This window comes from Peromyscus maniculatus, chromosome 3, assembly GCF_049852395.1.
Source record: "Peromyscus maniculatus bairdii isolate BWxNUB_F1_BW_parent chromosome 3, HU_Pman_BW_mat_3.1, whole genome shotgun sequence".
NCBI lineage: Eukaryota > Metazoa > Chordata > Mammalia > Rodentia > Cricetidae > Peromyscus > Peromyscus maniculatus.
This window is the reverse complement of record NC_134854.1, coordinates 74,384,934-74,406,982: the sequence shown is the minus strand read 5'-3', so window position 1 is coordinate 74,406,982 and position 22,049 is coordinate 74,384,934.

Genomic DNA, 22,049 nt, shown 5'->3' with positions numbered 1-22,049 from the left:
TTTGACCTTAGAGCACACAGACAGGAGCAGCCTTTCTCCTGCCAGGAAGTTGAGGGATCTGACCGGGGAGTGAGGGGTGGGAGTGGAGTGGAGGGAGTGTGGGGGGGTGGAGGGAAAAGATGGCTTTGGCCGCCTTTTATAGGGCTGGTGCTTAGGAATGGTGATGTTGCAGCTTTTCTTATCTGAAATTGTTTATCTAAGGCAAGGTGAGACCCACTGTCCCAACAGACAATCCTCTCTAGGATGCCTGAGCAAAGTCAACTGCAATCTTGTGGGACTCTTGCTTTTCCGCCTGACCCACAGAGGCGCTCAAGAGCACTCAGTCGGTGCTCTTAACCACTGAGCCATCCCTCCATCCCTCCAGCCTCTTCCTTGTGCTCTTTCAGGTCCTGGCTCTGAAGTGAGAGTCATTGCCCAACTCTGTCATCATATGCCCCCCAGTGGGCTCAAAGCAAGGACCCAAGCCCCCAAAACTGTGAGCTAAAATAAGCCTTTCTCTTTCCCATAGCTTGAGCTATGTCAGATGTTTGTAACAGTGACAGAAAAGCTGACTAATATATTCTGCGACTCACGGCTTCCAATCAACAAATGACTGTACAGGGCAAGACACTTCCCCTGGTGGCAGGCACTGTTCTGCAGTCACCTGGTATGCACTAGCCCATGTAATATTCACAGCAGCTCTAGGAAGGAACTATTTTGGTTGTTGTTTTGTTTTTTAAAGGTTTATTTACTTATGTATATGAGTGCTCAGTTGCATGTGTGCCTGTGTTACAGAAGAGAGCATCAGATCCCACTGTAGGTGGTTGTGAGTCACTATGATGTTGCTGGGAATTGAACTCAGGACCTCTTGAAGAGCAGCCAGAGCTCTTAACAGCTGAGCCATCTCTCTAGCCCTGTGGCTGTGGTTTTCAAGACAGGGTCTCACTAGGTAGCTCTGGCTGTCCTGGAACTCGCTCTGTAGACCAGGCTGGCCTCTGCCTGCCTCTGCTTCCCAAGTGCTGGGATTAAAGATGTGTGCCACTACAACTGCCTAAGAACTGCTATTTTAATATCTGTCTTACAGATAAGGAAACTGAAATCAGTAATTTTCCAGTGGTCACACAACTGCTAAATGGCAGAGCCGAAGACAATCTGACTTAAGAGTTGGTTCATTCATTCATTATTCACTTATTTTTGTGACCACATTCTTCTATAGTCCAGGCTGGCTTCAAATTCACTATGTAGAAACAGAAACCAATTTGGATTTCTTTTAATTTTTCTTTTTTCTTTTTTAATTTATGTGTTGAGGCTGGAGGGATGTCTCAGTAGTTAAGAGCACTTGATGCTCTTGTAGAGGACCTAAATTCAATTTCTAGCACACACAGGAACTCACAAATGTTGTGAGGTGTTCACCAGAGAAGACTGCTCAGACATGGATATAAGCTGATCAAAAGTCTTTATTAGCCTGCCAGAGACTATAATGGGTGTTTGGGATCCCAGGGTAGCCCCGAGCCTTTCTCAGGGTGAGCTTTTAAGCACAAAAACACTGTCCTGGGTTGACATACTTCAGTTAACAAGGACAGTTAGCCAGAAGCAGAACTCTCAGAAGCCAAAAAGCAAGGTTAGTACATTTAGAGACTTGCCTAGAACTATAGACTTTGATGGATTAGGTCTTTGTTTTAGTTTTGGTTGGTGGTGCTGTCTATGTGCTGAGTTTTATGGTCTGAATGGTACTTCCATCATGGAGTCAGTTGTGCTAAGGTCTGGGGCCCTGTTTACAACAACCACCCATTTTATTTATTTATGTGTATGTGTGTTTTGCCTACATGCATGTCTCTGCACCCTGTGCTGTGTGTGCCTGGTACCCAGGGAGGATATCAGAGTTATAGGTGATTGTGAGTCACCATGTGGGATCTAGAAATTGAACCTGGGTTCTCTAGGAAGAAGACCCAGTGCTATTAACTGCTGAGTCATGTCTCCATAGAAATTGAACCTGGGGCTGGAGAGATGGCTCAGGGGTTAGGAACACTGGCTGCTCTTCCAGAGGCCCCAGGTTCAATTCCCAGCACCCACTTGACAGCTCACAACTGTCTGCAACTCCAGTTCCAGGAGATCTGACACCTTTACACCAATGCAAATAAAATAGAATTAAATAAATTTTTTTCTCTATAATTCCATTTTATTTTATTTTTTTTTCTTTTTAGAACTTTATTTCAATGTAACTATATGCATAAGAAATACACTCATATTGGTTAATAGAATGCAATTATGTTTAACTTATCCTACACAATCTTGACCAGAAACTTGGTACATGGTTTAAATTTTCAAAAAAAGAAAAACAAAAACTGCAATCTGGTTTATTTCTATCTATTACAAATGTATAAAAGATCTGACACCTTTACACCAATGCAAATAAAATAGAATTAAATAAATTATTAAAAAAGAAAAGAAATTGAACCTGAGTTCTCTAGGAAGAAGACCCAGTGCATTAACTGCTGAGTCATCTCTCCAGCCCCGTCCTTAGATTTCTAGCCCCCCCACCCACCCCACCCCCGCCCCACTTCCCAAGTGCTGGGATTGCAGCTCTACACCACCATGCTCTACTTATGTGGTATTGGAGACTGAACAGAAGGCTCCATGGGCGCTGGACAAACACCCTACCTGTCACCTTAGCTATATCTCCAGACACAGAGTTTACACTCTTAAACCATATTTTTCAGATGATAATATCTTCTCTAGGATCACGGCTTTCTCTGCATTCACTTGGGTTTTCTTTAATCCCTTGCATATCTTTTATTCAATTTACTATTTTCTATTCAACATACAATTCTCTATTTTCCTATGTTAAATGATATTGAAAGTGCCCAGACTGGCGGGAATGAATATATTCTAAAGATGTGCTATCAGACCACTGAAAAAAAGGACCCTCAGGAATTAGGCTCTCCCCCGGAAGCTCACGCTGAGAATAGAAGCAGCCAGAGGAGGAGCTTGTCTCCTACAGAGATATTTCACAGTTTATCAGACGACCTTGTAGGAGAGAGCGGTACAATGGCAGGCAAGGACAACACACCTTGCTGGATTATTTAGTTACGCATATGTCTTACTTTGGGTTTAAACTCTATGTTCACATCAGGACCATGCCTGCCGCCACACTCCCCCATGCCCTCCCACACCTGCACCACACCCCTGTGCAGCTGTTGCACAAGTCATCACAGCTCTTAGGAACTGGTGAACACAGCAGCCGTGGCACGGCCAGAAGGCGCATTCCGCAACGCTCCACCCTTCCTCAAGTCTTTGTCATTTAATATTACTTTTAATTACGTGTGTGTGTGGGGGGGAAGGACTGTGCTTTTGAACGCAGGTGCCCCGAACCTGGAGTTGCAGGTGTGTGGGCCCCCAGATGTGGGTGCTGGAATGAACCCAGGTCTCTCTGAAGAGCAGCAAGTGGTCTTAACAGCTGACTCTTCTCTCCTGCCCTCCTTCCTCAGCTCTTACATTCTTTCCTAAGCCTCTGTGGTGGTTTGAATAAGAATGGCCTCCATAGGCTCATGTATTTGAATGCTTAGTCATCAGGGAGGGGCCACTATTTGAGAAGGATCAGGAGGTGTGGCATTCTTGGAGGAAGTGTGTAACTGCCGGAGAGTCGATTTTTGAGGTTTCAAAAGCCAGGCCCAGCTCTCTCTCTCCTTCTACATACAGATGAGGGTATCAGCTACTGCTCCAGTGCCCGCCTGCATGCTGCCATGCTCCCTGCCATGAAGATAATGGACTAAACCTCGGAAACAGTAAGCCAGCCCCCAGTTACATGCTTTCTTTTGTAAGAGTGTGTGGGCTGCTGGGCGTAGTGGCCCATGCCTTTAATCCCAGCACTTGGGAGGCAGAGAGAGGAGGATCTCTGTGCGTTCAAGGCTAGCCTTGGGCTACAGAGTGAGATCCAGGACAGGCTCCAAAGCTACACAGAGAAATCCTGTCTCAAAAAACCATAATAAACAAAAACAAACAAACAAACAAATAAATAAAAGAGTTTGTGGGGTCCCTGTAGGCATCATAGCCTGCAGAGAAATGATCCAGGTAAGGTAAGAAGAAACTTGGTCCAGCATGACTTAGTTAGCTGGTGCTGGTTCTAACTTCTAGAGTCTGATACCAGGCCAGTTTATTTTAGACATATTTAAGTCCAGCACAATTTTGGAAGAAGGTTTCTGGTTACAACTATCCCTGTCCCATGTGCACAATAAAATTTAAGGTGTGACTACATCAAAACTCTTTTTGCAAAGTATATGAGGTCTGTACTATGAAGATGGGTTCTCCAGTTTAAGGGCCCCAGGATCTGGGGTGGTCTCTGACTGAGATTGCATAGAGGTAACCAGGCTCCAATGAACATGTGACATCTCCTCTAAGGATGGGTTCTATCGATTGAGAAACAAAGCTAAGGATAAAGGTCTAGGGAGGGAGAGTCTGGGATAAACATTCCACGGGATTTGGCTGTGGCCCAGTCCTACAGAGAGCAAAGGCCTCCAGGTCCTTAACAGTATCCCCTTCAGGCTTTTGGGTGGAAAACAGATACACATTTTCTCCATTGAGGAGACAAGCCTGTGTGATTAACATGCCTGGTTTTTCCAGTGTTTATCTGTAAGCACTCTACAAGTGTCTTGGTCATGGTGTCATCTCTTAACAGCAATAGAACATCAGCTAAGACACCTTGTTTGGTGATTGTGATAGACAGCTTTAATTGTCAACTTGGCACAACCCGGAATCAGCTGGGAAAGGTATCTCAGTGAAGCACTGTCTTCACAGAGCTGATCTTTGCCAATGTCTGGGAGGGAGGTTGTCTTAACTACCTTATTTTTTTTTTCCTATTTTATTTTATTTTACAATACCATTCAGTTCTACATGTCAGCCACGGGTTCCCCTATTCTCCCCCCTCCCACACCCTCCCCTTACCTCCAGCCTACCCCCCATTCCCACCTCCTCCAGGGCAAATCCTCCCCCGAGGACTGCAATCAACCTGGTCGACTCAGTCCAGGCAGGTCCAGTCCCTTCCTCCCAGACTGAGCCAAGTGTCCCTGCATAAGCTCCAGGTTTCAAACAGCCAACTCATGCAATGAGCACAGGACTTGGTCCCACTGCCTAGTTGCCTCCCAAACTGATCAAGCCAATCAACTGTCTCACCTATTCAGAGGGCCTGATCCAGCTGGGGGCCCCTCAGCCTTTGGTTCATAGTTCATGTGTTTCCATTCATTTGGCTATTTTTTTTCAATAATTGAGTAGAACCGAAATTTATTATAAGCCACAGTCGTCCTAGGGACCTCCGTTTTATATATATATATATATATATATATATATATATATATATATATATATATATATATATCCTGTATGGTTCTATGGGCTGTGGTCTGATATTGTTCTTTATTTTATATCTAGAATCCACTTATGAGTGAGTACATACCATGACTGTCTTTCTGGGTTTGGGTTACCTCACTCAGGATGATTTTTTCTAGTTCCATCCATTTGCCTGCAAATTTCATGCTTTCATTGTTTTTCTCTGCTGAGTAGTACTCCATTGTGTATATGTACACATTTTTTCCATCCATTCTTCCGTTGATGGGCATCTAGGTTGTTTCCAGGTTCTGGCTATTACAAATTTAACTACCTTATTGATGTGGGAAGCCCCATCCTAGATGTGGCAGCATCCCAGGTAAAAAAGACCTGGAAGAAGAAACGCTTTATCATATTTTTTGCTCTCTTGGCCTTCACTCTTGCTGGTGGGCTCATTTGCTCTGTGGCTGTCACTGCTGCTGATTCACTGATACAACAGCATCTGGCTTCCAACTTGGACCAAAGATTTGTGGCTCTCCAGGAATACTCTAGGCCTTTGGTGTCAAATTGGGACTATGATGGCACACAGGCTTGTTGTAGACTGAATGACTACTAGATTCTTGGCCTCTCCAGTGTGAAATTGCTGAGAGGTCCTGCTGGTCAGAAGTTGTAGTCTATCATGGCCTGGCAGCTCTCAGCTCATCAACATAGACCTGCCCGAGTGCCCTGTTCTCTACCTGACCTTATTTGGAGACTGTCTCTAGCCGCGGATGTCTGACTTATCTCTAGTCTGGCTCTAGACACAGTCCCCGGTAGAAGCTTCCCCTGCTGCCCATGTGGTAATTAGACCTTGTGCTAGGACCATTTCGGTTTTTTTGTTTGTTTGTTTGTTTGTTTTTCGAGACAGGGTTTCTCTGTGTAGCTTTGCACCTTTCCTGGAACTCGCTTTGGAGACCAGGCTGGCCTTGAACTCACAGAGATCCGCCTAGCTCTGCCTCCCGAGTGCTGGGATTAAAGGCGTGCGCCACCACCGCCCCGGCGTGCTAGGACCATTTCAATAGGACCGTGCTTCCACAGATGCTCAGACTTGTCCTAGGAGCTTCATGATAGGAGCGTGCTGTTTAATGCAAATTAGGTGATTCCCCAGCTACCGGTCCTAATCTTATACATACTTTGGAATAAAGCTGAGCAGATTCACTGAGCACCCAGAGAGCTGTCTCCACTGTACTCACAGCCATACAAAGCTCTCGCCGTCACTTCTTCATCCTTGCGGATTGGTGGCCAAGAGGGCAAGAGAAAAAAGGGGACCTGCCCCACCAGGAGGGCTTCAACGGGTTCTCCACCACCCTAAGGAGGGAATGTAGAGACAGGAGATACAAAGGAAAAGACACCAAGTTTAGATTCTGATCAAGGTGTCCTTTATTTTTCTTCCAGAAAGGTTTATATAGCTTTGCAGGGTGGGGGGGAGCAAGAAGCTGCCATCTGCATAAGGTGGGGCAAGCTAACAGGATGTTTGTATAGGATGTTTACAGGGTGAGAGGGTCAAGGGCTCTGACTCAATGTCCTGTTGCTAGGCAACCTGACTGTAAGCTGATCTAGTTCCCTGTCTTATGGGGGGGGGGGAGTCTATATTTTTCCACTAATTAGAGATTCTGTCCTTGTCCCTGACAGGGACCCCCACATGAAATGACCATTGTTGGACTATTCCTCAACTATATTGATCATATTTCATTGGAGGAGGAAATAAAGTAAAAATAAAATGAAGGGAAAAAACAGAACTTCGGAGACCACCTAGAGGAAATGGCTACTTATAGCTGCCTGTAATTAGCATGTTTTACAAAAAGGAAAAATTCCCTATGCCCAGCATTCTGTCTGCTTCTGTAAATATGCCTGACCACAAGAAAGAGATTTCTCATTTTGGTCTTAATCCTGTGAACCTCTACTACTGATAGAAAGTTAAGCTTTCCAATGATGAAGTAATTAAAAATAATCCTGAAAGGGCTATAAGTACTGTAAAAACCTCTGTGAAGTTGCTCAGAGATTTGTTAATGTGTTTGTTAAACTTTTCCTGATCCACTCCATTTCTGGTGCCTGTTTCAATGAGGAAGCTTTCTCCCCAACAGTGTAAGGCAGTCTCCAAGATGCCCCTTTAGTATGCATTCATGTTGTTAGTTCTGTTTCTCTAGAGAACCCCAACCAATACAGTGATGTCCTCTGAGCCTTGTGTGTGTGTGTGTGTGTGTGTGATATACATGTCTCAGTTAGTACCCAACATTCATTAAATAGTCACTTATTTTCAGAACTTTGACTAGTTATGAGTCTGCAAAAATCCCTGCCACTGCCAAACCAGGTTTTCCTGACCAAAACTGATGTCAGCACTGAGAGGACCAAGCAGACGCCATAACAGGCTGTCAGTCTTCTCTCAGAGATCAGGCCTCAATTTCAGTTTCCTGAGGCTTGAGCAAGCAGTTTCTGGGAGGGCCATGAACAAAAGACATAGTCCTTGCAGTAGCTCCCTTTCTGCATGTACTCTGACTGCTCAAGGTTCAGCCAGTTGTTTACTGTCTGGGACCCCTCGCCAACTTAGAGCTACGTGCATGAGTCAATGTGAACGTGCGAGGCCAGCCAGCCTCCATGGCAGCTCAAGGACAGAGCCTGGGACTTGTCCAGGCCTGCCCAAAAATGGTAACTGTAACCCCCAACCACTAAATCCAAAGGTTACATACCTTTACCCAATCATGTGATGCAAAAGCTTGTACCACCCTGATTGTGGCTTTTCCCTTTAAAAAACCCTCTCACCCTGAGAGCTCAGGGCTGTCCTCCTCCACCCACTTTGTCAGAGTGTTGGACATGTATAGCTGGAGTTTTTCTGGTCCTGCCTGGCCCACGGTCAGGACAAATCTCTCTCACCCGCTAGTCCCACAGCCGCTCAGACTCAACCAAGTAAACACACACAGACTTATATTGCTTACAAACTGTATGGCCATGGCAGGCTTCTTGTTATCTAGTTCTTATATCTTAAATCAGCCCATTTCTATTAATCTATACTTTGCCATGTGGCTCGTGGCTTACCAGTATTTTACATCTCCCTTGTCATGGCGGCAGCTGGCAGCATCTCTCTGCCTCAGCCTTCCACTTCCCAGAATTCTCCTCTCTCCTTGTCCCGTCTATACTTCCTGCCTGGCATTTTATTTTATTTTATTTTATTTTATTTTATTTTATTTTATTTTATTTATTTTTTATTTTTTTAATTTAAATTTTTTTTTTATGATTTATTTATTTTATTATGTTTACAGCATGTATGACTGCAGGCCAGAAGAGGGCACCAGATCTCATTACGGATGGTTGTGAGCCACCATGTGGTTGCTGGGAATTGAACTCAGGACCTCTGGAAGAGCAGTCAATGCTCTTAACCTCTGAGCCATCTCTCCAGCCCCTGGCATTTTATTTATTAACCAATCAGAGCAACACATTTAACCTACAGAACATCCCACAGCAGCACAGGGACCAAGCCCGGGCTTGCTTGTTATCAATAAACCCGTGTCTTTTGCATCTGATATCGGCTCTTTGGTGGTCTTGCTGGTGGTGGTGGTGGGGGTGTGTGACTTGCTACTCGGGCACAACAGCACTCATCTGTGGGCAGGAACACAAATATTTAGAAGGAAATTTGATGGGCACAACATATGCACTTAGCAAAACAACAGCAGACCTTCTCCTCTAGGGTCTATGACCTCGCCAACCATGGTGTCTGGTACTATCTTTTCACTCTTAATTTTTTTTTTTTTTTGGCCTGGTGGTGGTAGTGCCTGCTTTTAATCCCAGCACTTAGGAAGTAGAGGCAGGCAGATCTCTGTGAGTTCAAGGCCAGCCTGGTCTACAGAGTGAGTTCCAGGACAGCCAGAGCTGCTAGACAGAGAAACCTTGTCTCATAAAAACAAAAACTGTAGTCTGGAATCATCTGTTGATGTTATGGTCATTGCCAATGGCCGATCTCATTTTATATGTATTTTTCAGCATACTACTAAAAGATGGCATTTCATCTTCCCTCTTCCATTCATTTTTTTTTTTTTTTTTTTTTTTTTTTTTTTTTTTGGTTTTTCGAGACAGGGTTTCTCTGCGTAGCTTTGCGCCTTTCCTGGAGCTCACTTGGTAGCCCAGGCTGGCCTCGAACTCACGGAGATCCGCCTGGCTCTGCCTCCCGAGTGCTGGGATTAAAGGCGTGCGCCACCACCGCCCGGCTTCCTCTTCCATTCATTTTCATCGCTCATACTCTACTCCTGTATTTTCTTTTTGAGACTGGGTGTGGTGGTTTGAATAAGAATAGCCCCCATAGCCAGGCAGTGGTGGTACATGCCTTTAATCCTAGCACTTGGAAGGCAGAGGCAGGTGGATCTCTATGAGTTCGAGGCCAGCCTGGTCTACAGAGTTGAGTTCCAGGATAGCCAGGGCTACACAGAAAACCTTGTCTTGAAAAAACAAAATGAAAAAGAATAGGCCCCCATAGGCTTATAGATATGAATGCTTGGTCATTAGGGAGCGGCAATACTTGACAAGGATTTGGAGGTGTGGCCTTGTTGGGGGAGTGTGTCACTGGGGGTGGGCTTTAGGGTTTCAAAGGCTCAAGCCAGGCCTTCTATCTTCTTGCTGCCTGTCAATCTTGATGTAGAACTCTCCGCTCCTTCTCCAGCACCATGTCTGCCTGTGTGCTGCCATGCTTCCTGCCATGACAGTAATAGACTAAACCTCTGACCCTGTCAGCCAGTGCCAGTTAAATGCTTTCCTCTATAAGAGTTGCTATGGCCATGGTGTCTCTACTCTCTTCACAGTAAGAGAACACTGACTAAGACACAGGGTTTTTGTTTTGTTTTGTTTTTCAAGACAGAGTTTCTCTGTGTAGCTTTGAAGCCTGTCCTGGAACTCACAGAGATCTGCCTGGAATCAGTGCTGGAATTAAAGACGTGTGCCGCCACCACCACCTGGCGACACAGGGTTTCACGGTGTGACACAGGGTTTCACAGTGTCACCCTGGCTAGCCTGGAACTTGCTTTGTAGATTAGGATGTCCTTAAACTCACAGAGATTTACCTGCCTCTACTTCCTGAGGACTGAGATTATAGGTGTGAGACCCTGGTGGGTTTTTTTTTTGTTTGTTTTTTGTTTTTTAATTTTTTTTGAGAAACAGGGTTTCTCTGTGTAGCTCTGGCTGTACTGGAACTCTGTCTGTAGACCAGGCTGGCCTCAAGTTCAGAGATCCATCTGCCTCTGGGATTAAAGGCATGTGCTACCATCATTCTGCTATTTTTTTGGGGGGGAGGGAGGTTTGAGATAGGGTTTCTCTGTGTAGTTTTGGTACCTATCCTGGATCTCGCTCTGTAGACCAAGCTGGCCTTGAACTCACAGAGATCCGCCTTGGTTCTGCCTCCCAAGTGCTGGGATCAAAGGTGTGTGCCACCACTGCCCGGCCAACTATTTTTTTTTAAAGTATATTATAATCTGAAAGCAGCCAACAAGTTGAAAGTAAAGTTAAGATAAATATCCACCGTGCATATAGGGAGAAACCTGTGTATATAGTTTGAGGACATCTGTTTGCAGTTCTGAGTGCTGTGCTGAGTTAGTTAGATTCTGTAAGGCAACTTCTTCCCTCAAAACCTGTTAAAGATTTTTGTAGAAAGTATTCCTAATTCCTTTCCCACCTCTTGTTTTTGGTGATATTCAATAAATAGATAGCAACTCCCCCCCAAAAAAAACAAAAAACAAAAACAAAAAAACCAAAACCCTTTGTTAGTGATAGCCAGACACGAGACACACATTGACCATAAACCACAGACAGAAGACCCGGGAGCGACGTGAAGAACTCAGATTTGGGCTCACTCTTGGTCTAAGGTACTCCAAGAGGAAGACTCTTTTCTTTCTTCCTTTTTTTCTTCCCTTCCTTCCTTCCTTCCTTTCTTTTTTTCTTTCTTTCTTTCAAGACAGGGTTTCTCTGTGTAGCCCTGGCTGCTGTAGAACAGGTTGGCCTTGAACTCAGAACTCCCCCGCCTCTGCCTCCCTAGCATTGGGATTAAAGATGTGCACCACCACTGCCCAGTTTATCTTTCTTCATTTCTTAATGCAATCAATACACATAATTCTCCTTCTAGTCTGTAGATTGAAGAGACTAGAAAGCTCTTTCCTTTCTCCTGATGCTATCTATGATGGCTGTCTCTCCTAATGAATCTGTTCTTCCGAACCAAAGGATTTATCTGATCATGGCTGCAAATGGGCATGGTGCTATAACTCTCCTTATAAAGTTCCTATTTGAAGGAGAGTTCCTCTCCACCTCCTGTCTCCTGAATCACCTGTAACATCTTTTTCTTTTCTTTTTTTTTTTTTTGAGCTGAGAATGGAACCCAGGGCCTTGTGCTTGCTAGGCAAGCGCTCTACCATTGAGCTAAATCCACAACCCAACATCTTTTATTTTTAACAAGAACCTGGAACACCAGCTTCTCTGTGTCTTCTTTGCCTTCACTGAGTTCTGTTTGATCGGGTCTCTTCCACGTGTGGTTGTATACCCCTGTAATCTCAGCATTTTGAAGGCAGGACCAGAAGGATCCAGAGTTGAAAGTCATTCTTGGCTACAGAGGGAGTTAAGGCCAGCCTGGGCCATATATAAGACAAAACAAAACAAAACAAAACAAAACAGAAAACAAAACAAAACAAAACAAATGAAACAATTCCTTTTTTTTTTTTTTTGAGACAAGGTCTCACTACATAGCCCTGGCTGACGTAGAACTCCTTAAGCAGACCAGAAATCTAAAGGCCTCTGCCTTCCATGTGTTGGGACTAAAGGCAAGTGCTACCATGTTCAGCTCCTATTTTTAGGAGCAAGGTGTTGTACAGCCCAAGATGGCTTCAAACTTATACAAATATTGGCCTACATGGCTCACACCTGTAAGCACAGTATTTGGGAACCTGAGATGATTTTGAGACTAGCCTGATATACATGATGAGTTTCAGGCCAACCTAGACTAGAGTGTGAGACCTTGCCTCAGAATAAACAAACCACCACCAACAATAACCGAACAATAATAAAAAATTCTATATGGTAGCTGATACCTGTAATCCCAATACTCAGATATTCAGGAGACTGAGGCAGGAGGATTGTTGTAAGTTCTGGGTCAGCGCCAGATAGTATGTGATTTTATCTTTAAAAAAAAAATGAGGGGGGCTGGGCAGTGGTGGCGGGGTATGCCTTTGATTCTAGCTAGCACTTGGGGGACAGAGGCAGGTGGATCTCTGTGAGTTGAAGGCCAGTCTGGTCTACAAAGTGCGATCCAGGCTAGCTAGGACTGTTACACAGAGAAACTTTGTCTTGAAAAAAAAAATGTGGGCAACAACTCTCTATGTAGACAAGACTGGCTTTGAAGTCACAAAGATCCACCTGCTTCTGCCTCCTGAGTGATGTGATTAAAGGCATGCATCACCACATCCTGCTAAATGAATAAATCTTAACAAACAAACAGAAGGCCAGGGAGAGATCTCACCAGGTAAAGGCCCTTGTCACCAACCTTTGTCAAACGCCTGGAACCAACATGGTGGATGGAAAGAATGACTCTTTGACTTCTCCATTCATGCTGCGGCCCACGTGTCTCCCCCAACTAAATAAACAAACAGACAAATAATAAATAAATGTAACAAAAAGGTAAAAATGTTTTAAAAATTGTTTTAGAAATTTTGTGCATGCACACTCGTGTGTGTGTGTGTGTGTGTGTGTGTGTGTGTGTGTGTGTGTGTGAGCATGTGTATGTGAGTTCAGGTGGCCGCAGAGTTCTCTAGAGAGTATCCAATCCTCTGGAGATGGAGTTAGAGGCAGGTGTGAGCTGCTGGAATATAACTCAGGTCCTCTATAAGATCAGTATGTGCTCCTAACCACTGGGCCATCTCTGCAGTGATAGAGAGCCTTGGTCGTGAGTCAGGATTCCTGTGAGGTTGCAGATGACCATGCTCAGTTCCTCAGTCATCCCAGAGGGGAATGTCTGATAGCCTGGCTCACCATGGAAAAATACTTTCAGGAAGGAGAGACCATAATCACAGTCCCCTGCAGCTGCAACAATTTCCACTCCCAAGCCCCTCACCCTCACTCTACAGAGGGTCCCCGCCAACTTTCCTCACCCTCTCCTGGCTGACCCCCCCAATTTCCTGTGGGAGAGAGGCTGCCCCTTACTGTGTGCACTAATAAACACAGATCTGTTGAGGTCATACTCTGGCTTTTTTCTGCCTTCTGTCTCTTTCTGCTGCTTCAGAAATCTAACAACTAGCTCTTAATTAAAAGAACAAGACAAAACAAAAACATATAATTTTATGTGCATGAGTGTTTCACCTGCATGTATGTATATGCACTATGTATGTGCCTGGTGTCCCAAGAGGCCAGAAGAGCTTTCAGATCCTCTGGAATTGGAGCTTTGGACAGTTGTGAGGTGCTGTTTGGGTGCTAAAAGCCAATCTGGATCCTCTGTAAGAACAGCAAGTTCTCTTAACCACTGAGCCATCTCTCCAGCTCCCTCTAAAAACAGAAGGTTTTATATTGTGACCGAAACCTCCTGGGAAGAAGCTGTGTCTGCAGAGACCGGTTAGAACTTCAGTGCTGTGGACAGACTGGAATGGTGCAGGTCCAGGGGCTAATGACCTTGTCCTGGCCTAAGTTCTGGCTCTCTGAAACAGCCATAACTTGCCCTCTTCTGTGTTGGAACTGACATCTTGTGACAAAAGATAAAGCCTTTTCGGGATCTGTTAATTTAGCAGACCACTAACCTCTGCCAAACCCCAAACTAAGAATGTCACCAGATAGCATCTTAGGCCTGTAGGAAAGTTTACCTCATCCCCCTGTACCCATCTCTCTGATGTCCCCATCAATGTATTTTAAACTTGCTTTGATTTATTACTTTCTTTAAACTATAACAACTTCATGAAACTGCTTACACATTGTAACATGGAATTTGGGGTAACCTAAATCTGTATTCCTGGGCCATGATCACTGAATATGACTCTAGAATAAACTATCTCTTATTCCTTTTAAGATGATAGCTGTGGTTTTTGTGTTGACAATATTCAAGATTACTTTTCAATTTGATGCTTGTACTATATAGTTGTAGCTGTGACTGGGTACTTATCTGCTCCACATAGGAGACAGAGATAATACATGATCTTATAGGTAATAATTCCATCCATGGTCTGATAGGATCGGCAAGGAGCTAGGCTTGTAACAGTCAGATCACTTGGCTTTGGGGTCAATTTTTAGGTGTTATTAAATTGACTTTTTCTTTGATGATCCTTCTCCTGCATGCAAAACAGCTGAACATGAACATGATATTACCATCAATACTTCCAGTAGAAATCTGAGGACTGCAAGTATTACGTGATTACCATCCATGTGCTAAGGACACAGGCTCAATCGGTCCGAAGAAGGAGGGCAAGCACCCCCCAGGCTCACATGCTGTCCTGATTCTTGCTGCTGCTGCTGCTGCTGCTGCTGGTAAATGTGAAGTTGGTATTTCCAAGTATGGGCAGACCCCCGAGCAAGCCTTCTGGTTTACACACCGGGTGTGAAAAAACTACCCATGGTCCTCACAGAGTGATTCTACTCACTGGCACTACAGTTGAAAAAGAGGAAATTGTTAAGGAAGTCAACATCTACAGTAAGAAATGTGGCCACTGTTCCAACCCAGCAGTATTTGTGCCAGTTTCCAGCTGGATCAGTGATAACCGGTTGGAGCCCAAGTGCTTTGCTTCAAGGGATGAAAAACTGCGCGGAGAGATTGCGTACTTGTGCATCCTAGGGCACCACCATGCCAACTGCATTGCATTGATTTGTTTTTTGATAAAGGGTATCACTATGTAGCCAAGCTGGCCTCCAACTTCACAGTAATCCTCTGGTTGTAGCTACCCAAATACTAGGATTGCAGGAATGTATCCACTGTGACCACGTAATTAGCAAAACTCCCAAAGGGTTCCCCTTTAGGAAGAGATGTTGGGAAACAAGAACTCTTGCTGGGCGGTGGTGGCGCACGCCTTTAATCCCAGCACTGGGAGGCAGAGGCAGGTGGATCTCTGTGAGTTTGAGGCCAGCCTGGTCTATAGAGCGAGATCCAGGAAAGGCACAAAGCTATGAAGAGAAACCCTGTCTCAAAAAAACAAAAAACAAAACAAACAAACAAAGAACTCTTTATACCATATAGGAGCTATAAACCATCATTTCTGTGGATAATCTAGGCACATGCAACAAACTTTTATTGGGTTTGTCCTTAGTCTCAATATTTTCATTTCTGGGAATTTGAAGAAAAATAATTCTGTATGCATATGGGTGCACAAATATTAAACACAGCTTCAAATGATAATAGATGATTGATTACTTATGTTAACTTATGCCATATATACTGTCTTAGGGTTTCTACTGCTGTGATAAAACACCATGACTAAAAAGCAAGTTGGGGAGGAAAGGGTTTATTGAATTTACACTCCCATATCACTGTTCATCACTGAAGGAAACCAGGACAGAAATTCAAACAGGGCAGGATTTGGAGGCGGGAGCTGATGCAGAGGCCATGGAGGGGTGCTGCTTGCTGGCTTGCTCCCCATGGCTTGATCAGTCTGCTTTATAGAATCCAGGACCACTAGCCCAGGGATGGCACCACCCACATGGACTGACCCTCCCTCATCAATCACTAATTAAGAAAATGCCTTGGGGTTGGGGATTTAGCTCAGTGGTAGAGCGCTTAAGGCCCTGGGTTCAGTCCTCAGCTCTGGGAAAAAAAAAAAAAAAGAAAAAGAAAGAAAAAGGAAATGCCTTACAGCCCTGCCTACAACCTGATTTTATGGAGACATTTTAATTGAGGTTTCCTCCTCTCAGATGACTTTAGATTATGTCAAGTTGGCATAAAATTACCCAGCATATATAGCCACTGAAAATAATATGAGCCTGCTGTGGCAGCACATGCCTTTAATCCCAGTACTCAGGAGGCAGAGGCAGGCAGATCTCTGTGAGTTTGAGGCCAGCCTGGTCTAAAGAGTGAGTACCAGGACAGCCAGGGTTGTTACACAGAGAATACTTGTTTTGAAAAAACAAGCAAACAAAAAATTGATTCACTTTTCTCCAAAGAGGGTTTCCATGTATAGCCCCTGCTGGCCTGGAACTCACCTTGTAGACCAGGCTAGTCTCAAACTGTGGTGATCCTCCCACCTCTGCCTTTTGACTGGTAAGATCACAAGGCATGAGCCACTACACCCAGATGTCTGTTGCTTGGAGACTGGATTTTGCTATGGATGCTGAGATGGCCTCAAATTCAAAATCCTCCTTCCTCGCCCTCCTGATTGCTGGGATTACAGCCATATACCAACATACCTGGTTTCAAAATTATATTTCTTACTGTATAAAGATAAATGTGTAGCAAATATGACAATTAGATGATAGAAACCTAGCAAGTATTTGTTAAATAAATCCCTGAGGCAAGCAAACACAGGTCAGTTGAGCCTGGGAACCATTTTGTGTGGTTATGCACACCCTCTCTCCTGTAATAACAGACTCCTCCGCCTAGTTCCTTCATTTACTGATGCTATGCACAGACATCTCTTTCCAAACAATATGCCTCACAGCCTCAGAACCTTGCCCATCTTCCGCCTGGGCTCCAGGTACTCCCATATCTGAACAATCAAATACCTTTCCCTGCCCTTAGTAACAATCACATTTGGACAGTTTCTACCTCCACCATACCTGGGTAGGAAAAATTGAAGGGCTGATCTAGCTGGTTTTGGATGGGTGCTCAGTGTGTTACTTTTTCTGTTGCTATGATAAAACACCATGAACCAAGGTGTCTTATGGAAGAAGGAGTTGATTTTGGCTTATGATTTCAGTGGGAGAGTTTATTATGCCAGGAGAGACATGGCAGCAAACCACTGGAGCAGGAAGCTGACAGATCACATCTCCATACACAGGAAGCAGAGATCATTGACAGGAAATGGGGTAAAGCTATACACACTCAAAGCCCATCCACAGTGATGTGCTTATTTCTTCCATAGCCTTCCCAAACAATGCCAGCAACTGTGGACCGAGTGTCCAAATATGCGAGCCTATAGGGGACATCTTCCATTTGAACCGCCAATGCATGTGAGGTAAAACTGTGTCCTCAAATAAACTTTTAGGGAGAATCCCCTATTTGCCGTTTTATGCCTGCACATAACTTGACATGTCTCTAATATGATTAAAATCGAATGCGTTATACAGTAGGAAAAACTAATATAAAGCCAGGCAGTGGTGATGCACGCCTTTAATTCCAGCACTCAGGAGGCAGAGGCAGGCGGATCTTTGTGAGTTCGAGGCCAGCCTGGGCTAGAGTGAGTTCCAGAACAGGCTCCAAAGCTACACAGAGAAACCCTGCCTCGAAAAACAAAAACAAACAAAATGACCCCTACGCTATCAATCAAAACAGAACCACCCCCACTACACGCCTTAGTAACGGCTCCTGCCTCTCCTGAACCCCCTAAGAGGAAGCCTCAAACAACACTCAGGCCTCTCAGTGGCCTTGCTTATGCGGCTGATGTCAGTCTTGACCCTGTATCCCTCTATAATTTGCACTTTCCTTCAGCTTTCCATCAAGTTGTCTTGCTTCTTTTAAAAATCTGTGTTAGCCGGGTGGTGGTGGCGCATGCCTTTAATCCCAGCACTCGGGAGGCAGAGGCAGGCGGATCTCTGTGAGTTCGAGGCCAGCCTGGTCTACCAAGTGAGTTCCAGGAAAGGCGCAAAGCTACACAGAGAAACCCTGTCTCGAAAAACAAAAAAAAAAAAAAAAAAAAAAATCTGTGTGATAGCCAGCCATGCACATCTTTAACCCCAGCACCTGGAGGAGGCAGAGGCAGGTAGATCTTTATGAGTTCGAGGTCTACACAGTAACTTCCAAGTCAGCCTGGATGAGATAGATTCTCTGCTCTCCGACAAAAAACTGATTGAGTCCTTATTTTCAGTTCTTTGGATTAAAAAGTACCTGGAAAGACTTGGCCTGGACCTTGGCCACCAATAATAATTGCTCATAAACCGGGCAGTGGTGCACACCTTTAATCCCAGCACTCGGGAGGCAGAGGCTGGTGGATCTCTGAGTTCAAGGCCAGCCTGGTCTACAGAGCGAGTTCAAGGAAAGGTTCCAAAGCTACACAGAGAAACACTGTCTCAAAAAGAAAAAAAGAAAAAAACCCAACCAATTGTTCATAATATATCTTATATATAATAAATACAAATAGTAAAGTCATAAATATATATTATTTTGGCCTGAAACTTACTATGTAGACCAGGCTAACTCTGATCTCTACCTGCCTCTGACTTCAGAGTGATGGGACTAAAGGCTAATTGCATTACCACATATGGCTTTTGAAACTTACCCTAATTAGTCTTATCAATAAAAACCTGGAGTCAGATATTGAAGGTGAAAGCTGACAGATCAGAGGACAGCAGGGCAGCAGCCACTAGAGACTTCTTACCTCTACGAAATCTCAGACTGAATGGGAGGGATTCTGTCTCTACAAATCCTCAGAAGGAAAGGGGGTGGGTGGGGGGAGAAGATCATGTCTCCACCTCCCTAGTGCTGGGATTAGAGGCGTGAGTCACCACTGCCCAGCTCTGTTTCTTAGTCTGGTTCAAACTTGTGCAGCCCAGGGTGGCCTTAAACTGCTGATTTTCCTGCTTCCTCTTCCCAAGTGCTTAGGTTAAAGGTGTGTGCCACCAATGCCTGGCCTCTATGGCTAACTAGTGGCTAGCTCTGGTCTCTGATCTCCAGGCAAGCTTTATTTGTCAGAACACAAACAAAATATCACAAAAGGCTTTCTTTGTTTTGTTGATGGTAGCCAGTCTGACTGGGGTGAGATAGAATCTCATAGTATTTTTAATTTGCATTTTCCCGATCAATAGGGATGTTGAACATTTTAAAAACTATTCATTGCCTGGCCATGGTGACATATGCTTTTAATCCCAGCACTTCATAGGCAGAAGATCTCTGTGAGCTAAGTCAGCCTGGTCCACACAGTGAGTTCCAGAACAGCCCAGGCTACATAGTGAGACTGTCTCAAAAAACCAACCCCCCCCCACAACCAAAAAAAGCCCCAACCAAACAATAACCCCAAAATATTTATTGGCTATTTGTATTTTTTCTTCCTCCCCCCTCCTTTCTGTTTTGTTTTGGTTTTTCAGAGACAGGGTTTCTCTGTGTAGCTCTTGCTGTCCTGGATCTCGCTCTGTAGACCAGGCTGGCCTTGAACTCACAGAGATCCACCTGGCTCTGCCTCCTGAGTGCTGGGATTAAAAGTGTCCACCCCTCCCCCCAGCTGTATATCTTCTTTTATAAACTCTGTGGGTTTTTTGTTTGTTTGTTTGTTTGTTTTGAGACAGGGTTTCTCTGTGTAGTTTTGTGCCTTTCCTGGAACACTCTGTAGTCCAGGCTGGCCTCAAACTCACAGAGATCCGCCTGCCTCTGCCTCCCAAGTGCTGGGATTAAAGGTGTGTGCCACCACCGCCCGGCTAATTTTTTTTTCTTAATTGAGTTACTTGCTTAGTTTAGTTTTCAAGTTCTTTGTACATTCTAGACATGGATCCTTAGTCAGCTATTACTGGCAGATTTCCACTCTGAAGTCTCTTTGCGAGGTTAATGGTCTCCTTTGCTAGGAGAGCATTTTAACTCTATGTGGTTCATCTCCTTTCCTCCTGCCCCTACATCTTGAAGTGTCTCCTCCACTTCTAGAAGTTTCGGAGGGTTCAGGGTTTACATCTCGGTCTTCTATTTCGTTTAGTTTTGTGTAGAACCAGATCAAGACCTCATGTCACTCTTCTGTTCTTAGTGTGCTGGTTAGCTTTTCTTGTCAACTTGGCATAAGCTAGAATGACCTGAGAAGGAATCACAATCGACTATTGCCTGGACCAGGCTGGCCCGTGGGCAAGTCTGCAGGACTCTGTCATGATCACTAACTGATGTAGGTAGGCCCAGGCCACTGTGAGTAGTCCCATCACTAGGCAGGTGGCTCAGGTTGTACAGGAGCCTGAGATAGCTCAGTAAACAGCACTCCTCACTGGGCGGTGGTGGGGCACGCCTTTAATCCCAGCACTTGGGAGGCAGAGGCTGGAGGATCTTTATGAGTTTGAGGCCAACCTGGGTTACAGAGTGAGATCCAGGACGGCAAGAGCTACACAGAGAAACCCTGTCTCGAAAAAACAAAACAGAACAAATAGCAGTCCTCCATGGTTTCTGCATCAGCTCCTGCTTAAGTTCCTGTCCTGACTTCCCTCAGTGATGGGCTCTGACCTGTAAACTGAAATAAACCTTTTCCTCTCCTAAGCAGCTTTGGGTCAATGGAGTTTGTCACAGCAACAGAAAGCAAACCAGAATGGCAGCTGGTATCCAGTGGTTTTTTTTTTTTTTTTTTCTTCTTGAGACAGGGTTTCTCTGTGTAGCTTTGGAGCCTGTCCTGGAACTCGCTCTGCAGACCAGGCTGGCCTCTGCCTCCCAAGTGCTGGGATTCAAGGCGTGCACCACCACCTGGCTGGCATCCATTTTTTTTTCCTCAGAACTGTCTGTTAAAAGAGGCTGTCTTTTCTCCGTTAGGTGTTTAGGAAGAAACATGGTCCCAGAGAAACATGAAGTTGGATTTTCTTCAGGGAAAGGTTCAGACATAGTTGTGCATTCAGAAGCAAAAAGCTTCAGCCTGCCTAGGATAACAGAACCTGTTTTTTTTAACCTGAGAGGGCAGGTGTTGTGCCTCAGAAAATGGGGCAAGGTTGGGTGACATCATCTAACTAGGCTAAGACATTTTGTCTTCTGTATTTCTGGCTGAGGCAAGTGTTTGAAGGTCTCAAGTACATTTCAGGAGAAGGAGCTTCAGGAAAAATAGGCCTAGTTAGTATGTGATATGACAGGTCATTTGTCCTGCCTGTAGCTCTTCTGTTCATGGCTTTACTATCTGAAAGGGACCATTCCCAGGAACGGGGGTGGGGTAGATAAGTACTTGGATATTTGTGTGTGTGTGTGTGTGGGGGGGGGGGGTAGACTGCAGCTGTTCATGGCCTTGTCCGCAGTCTGCAGCAGCTGGGACAGGAGAGACTGCACCTGGAGTGTCTGGATTCTAACCTTCTCCAGGATTCTGGTGTCCTTGTCAGACACCAGGGGGTTTCAGCTGCACAGATTTGTATCTGGAGCTTCTGTTGTTCCATTTACCCACAGTTCTGTTTTCGTACCATGCTGCTTTTGTTGCATTGACTCTGTAATATAACTTGAGATCAGGTACGGTCATACTTGGAACTAAATTATTTTCTTTTTAAAAATACGTTTAGCTAGACATGATGATGCACGTAATCAGGTCCAAAGAAAACTCCAATTCCTCAAACTCACAAAAGCAGACCAAATATCTAGAAATGGGCTCAAGCTGGACTCGGGTGGATTTCTGGCCGTTAGGTAACAGCCAGCAATGCTCAGGAACTTGTGAAGCCAGTTCCTCTCTGCCAAAGGTGTCCTTTTCCTTACCTCTGGCAGAAGGGACACATGGCTTCCTGCAGTGTCTATCAGCATATAAAGTGCAGGCTGGCCTCCAAGCTCCTCTGGTATCTCAAGTACCTGTCACACATCCTGGTCCTTCTCACTTCCTACCTTAAGCTCTCAGGCTTCCCTTCCCCAGCTGCTGGTTTTCCTAATAGCCCTGCTATTCCGGCTCTATTTTCTCTATTCTCTGCTCTTCTCCCCTCCTAAG